Source organism: Arvicola amphibius, chromosome 3 (genome assembly GCF_903992535.2).
Source record: "Arvicola amphibius chromosome 3, mArvAmp1.2, whole genome shotgun sequence".
NCBI lineage: Eukaryota > Metazoa > Chordata > Mammalia > Rodentia > Cricetidae > Arvicola > Arvicola amphibius.
Genome location: NC_052049.1, coordinates 125,940,070 through 125,943,834, shown reverse-complemented (window position 1 = coordinate 125,943,834; position 3,765 = coordinate 125,940,070). Strand labels below are relative to the sequence as shown.

At 50.9% G+C, this 3,765-nt stretch overlaps 1 long non-coding RNA gene across 1 annotated transcript; it reads right to left on the bottom strand.

The window, feature by feature from the left end:
* Positions 1–271: 271 nt before the first annotated feature.
* Positions 272–1,757, bottom strand: LOC119808970. Its single transcript, XR_005284597.1, has 2 exons — positions 1,660–1,757; positions 272–1,451 (listed from the first exon to the last, which is right to left on the bottom strand). It is a non-coding gene; the product is annotated as an uncharacterized LOC119808970 (long non-coding RNA).
* Positions 1,758–3,765: the final 2,008 nt, after the last annotated feature.

The window sequence follows — 3,765 nt, the reverse complement described above, 5'->3', positions numbered from 1 at the left end:
GCCTTATCTCCTTCCTGCTCCAGCTGCACTCTGCCCTCATCCATCTAGGTTTGCTCCGGCCAGTACAGGCCCTGATGCTCTCGACTCTGCGATAGCGTCTCTCCAGGCTCCAAACAGCCTAACCTTCCTGAACAGGTGCGCGGAGTCAGACTAGCCCGTCACTTGGGGTAGCGCCCTGGAATAGAGTCACGTGACTTTGACGTTCCTCGGGGCCTCGCCTCCAGTCCTTCCCTTTGTGGGTCTGGGCTTTGGGCACCAGAGGGCGCTGTTGCCTCTCATATATGACAAGAGTAGGGATTTGTGCCCTCAGAGACCAAACCCGAGTCTTAACAAAAGTCAGGAAGAAAGAAACGGCAGCTCGCCAGAAGTAGACATTGGTATTTATCTACCACAGCTGTGGCTCTAGCATTTCCCCTTGAGAAGTAACCCCATCACTTGGGAGGGCCGCCACAGTTTGCTAGCCAGGTCAAACTTCTATGCTGTCTGGGGCTACAGAGTGAGAATGTCTCAAAACGCTAGTAATATTATCATTAACTCTGCTGATATAATCATTTTATTAATCGTTGGGTTTTGTGGGGTTGTTTTGCTTTTAGTTTAGTTCGTTTCTTGTTTATGATAGTCTCTTGCAGTCCAGGCTGGCCTCATACTCACTATACGGAGCTGAGAAAGACTTTGAATCCTGCTCCTCCCACTTCTGCCTCCCACATGCTGGATTACAGCCAGGTGTATTTTTAAAAAACAATCTATGAAGGAGATGGGTGAGCTTGCACATGCCTCTTTGATGCCAGCACTTGGGAGGCAGAGGCAGGCAGATCTCTGTGCTCAAGACCAGCCAGCTCTACATAGAAAGTTCCAGGACTGCCAGGGCTACACAGAGAAACCTTGTCTCAATACAACAACAAATCTAAGGGAAGCCTGGTGTCGATAAGAACCCGGTCACTCAGGAGTCTGAAACAGAAGAATTCAAAGTTTGAGGCCTGCCTGGGTTACAGAATGAGTTCAAAGCCTGTCTGGGAAAGTTAGTGAGATACTTTCAAAATGAAAGTTCAGGGTTCTAGCGAGATGGCTCAGTGATTAAGAACACTGGCCACTCTTCTAGAGGACCTGGCTTCAATTCCCTGCACCCACATGGCAGCTCACAACCATCTATAACTCCAATCCCAGGGGATCTGATGTCCTCTTCTGGCCTCCAAGGGCTTTAGTCATGCAGGTGGTGCAAAGACATGCATGCAGGCAGAATACCTGTATACATACAAGAAAATAATAAATCAAAATAAAAGTTCAAAGAAGACTGGAGATGTAGCTAATGGCAGAACACTTGCTTGTTATGGGTGAGGGCCCAGCCTCCATTCCCAGTACCACTATGTCACCACGTCTCCTGTAGCCTCAGCCCATGGGGGTGGGTTGCCTAGGGGATAGTAGCCAGGATCTGAGTGACAACAGAAAGTTACCTCTGGGGGGCTGGAGAGATGGCTCAGAGGTTAAGAGCCTTGCCTGCTCTTCCAAAGGTCCTGAGTTCAATTCCCAGCAACCACATGGTGGCTCACAACCATCTGTAATGGGGTCTGGTGCCCTCTTCTGGCCTGCAAGCATATACACAGACAGAATATTGTATACAGAATAAATAAATAAATTAAAAAAAAAAAAAAAGAAAGTTACCTCTGCTAACATCAGCAGAGAATACATAAATTCACCGCTCATAAAAGCAGCCGCAGACAGAACCACGCTGCGGAGGCGACAGGCACCAGAGGCCTCCAGTGCGGTCTGAACAGGATGTGGCCCCTGGCCTCTCAACTTCAGCTGCTGGGAGGAATAATCTCCAAATCCTTGGTGCCTGTGGCTCAGTTTCCCTTCTTTCCGCATCCTCATACTGGCTGCCGTAAAGCACCAACATGGGGAGCCACCAGCTCCTCCCAGTCTGTGCTCAGTCATTCAGATATCCAGTCCTTCAGTCCTTCACTCAGGCACAGGGGAAGACCCTGATCCTGCAGCCCTGGGCAGTCCCTTCTCCTGACAGGCAAGTTTGCCTTCTCTTTGAGGGTACCCCTCAGTGCTCACTGGCCCTCTGGTGGAGCGGAGCTACATGGGAGTAACAACAGATGACTAGCTGCTAACAGCTGAGAGCTCAGGCTCAGGGAGCCAAACATGGCCCCAGGGATCAGGGTGGAAAGTCTCAGGTTATCTGCACACAGGAGGAAGCTTCCGGAAGGCATGAGGTTAGTTAGGATTCAAGAAGACTGACAAACGGAAGGCAGACATGGAACTCCTCCCTGGATTGATTGGGTATCCTAAGTAACCTGTGGCAGGAGTGACAGACAGGTCCCTCTAGGCCTCAACTCCCACTCCCAGGAAACATCCACAGCCCGGCTTTTGTGGAGTTTCCCTTCTGACAGCTCCACCCCATCCTTGACCAGACAAGGACAGATGCTTTTGTCACGTGTTGTCACACCGGGTCTAGCAGGTATACCTCCTGAGCTTTGCATGTGATTTGCAAAAACTGGGCTTGAAGCAAGCCCCTGCTCCTCCCCTCAGGCACCCTGCCTACCCTACCCTGTTAGATAGCCAGCCTTCCTTCAGCTAAGCACCCAGGGGCCTCTGCTTACCCCCCCCCCCCATCCACCCAAGAAGTCCCCTGAGCAAGCTAGAGCAGCAGCTAAGAGGCTTCCAAACAACTGGCGGAGCCTGGGGATTTCTGGGTAGGGTGAGTCCTTCACAAAAAGAACATCCTGCCGCTGCGGCCTCCGGACAGCATGAAGGGGTGAGTACCGACCTGCAAGTGGCTTTGGGAGTGAGAAACAGGGGTGCGCTAGCCCCGCCTAGCAGCAGCCATTCAGTGTCTTGGGGAGTGGAGTAACTGTCTGAGTATTTGGAGAGTGGATGAATGAATGAGGTTTTTCAGTTCCTCAGCTTTTGTGGCACTGTAGGTTCAACAACAAAAGCTCCGGCCCCGCCATGCAAGAGGCCATCAGATCCCCGAGAGGACTGCAGGCGAGAGCTAACTACAAAGCTGTTCCAGAAACGAGAGGGGAAAAAAAAAACCATTTAACTGCCAATGAGTGCCAGAGCTTTGAGCTAAGTCACACTCGGCCAGAGCGCTCAGCCCAAGTCCCCTCAGCTGCTGCTGCTCTCCTTGAAATAGGCTCCTGAGGATGAGAAAGGCTCAGGGTTGGGTCCCTGAGAGGGCTCAGAGGGCAAAGGTGCTTGCTACCAAGTCTTATTGCTTGAAGTCTGTCCCTGGAACCCACATGGTAGAAGGAGAGAACCAACTCTCAAAAGTTATACGCCTCCGACCCCCGCCCCCGCCAAAAATAAATGTAATAATTTTTGAAGCCTGAGCGTTGGCCTAGGAGTATGGCTCAGAAGTGGATCACATGACTAGCATGCAAAAGAGCCTGGGTTCCATCCCCCCCACCCCCCCACCCCCGTATTGCAGAAACTTCAACTGAAAGGTCACATAGCTGGGCAGGGGAAAGTCAGCCCCCTCTAACTAGGAAGCTGCTAAAACAGAGCTTCAAGACATCACCCCATCCCTTCCTCCCTATCAGAGATCTGATGACCAACTGAGTTAATCTCTCTTCGGTTTCCTTTTCTGCAAAACAGGGCTAGTAATAACACTATATCAGGAGATTCACTGTAAAAACAGAACTAACTGCTGGGCTGGGGGGTGGCTCATTTATCAGAGTACTTGCCTAGCACACACAAAGCCCTGGGTTTGATCCCCAGAAAACATAAACTGGGTATAGTGACACATACCTGTAATCCAGA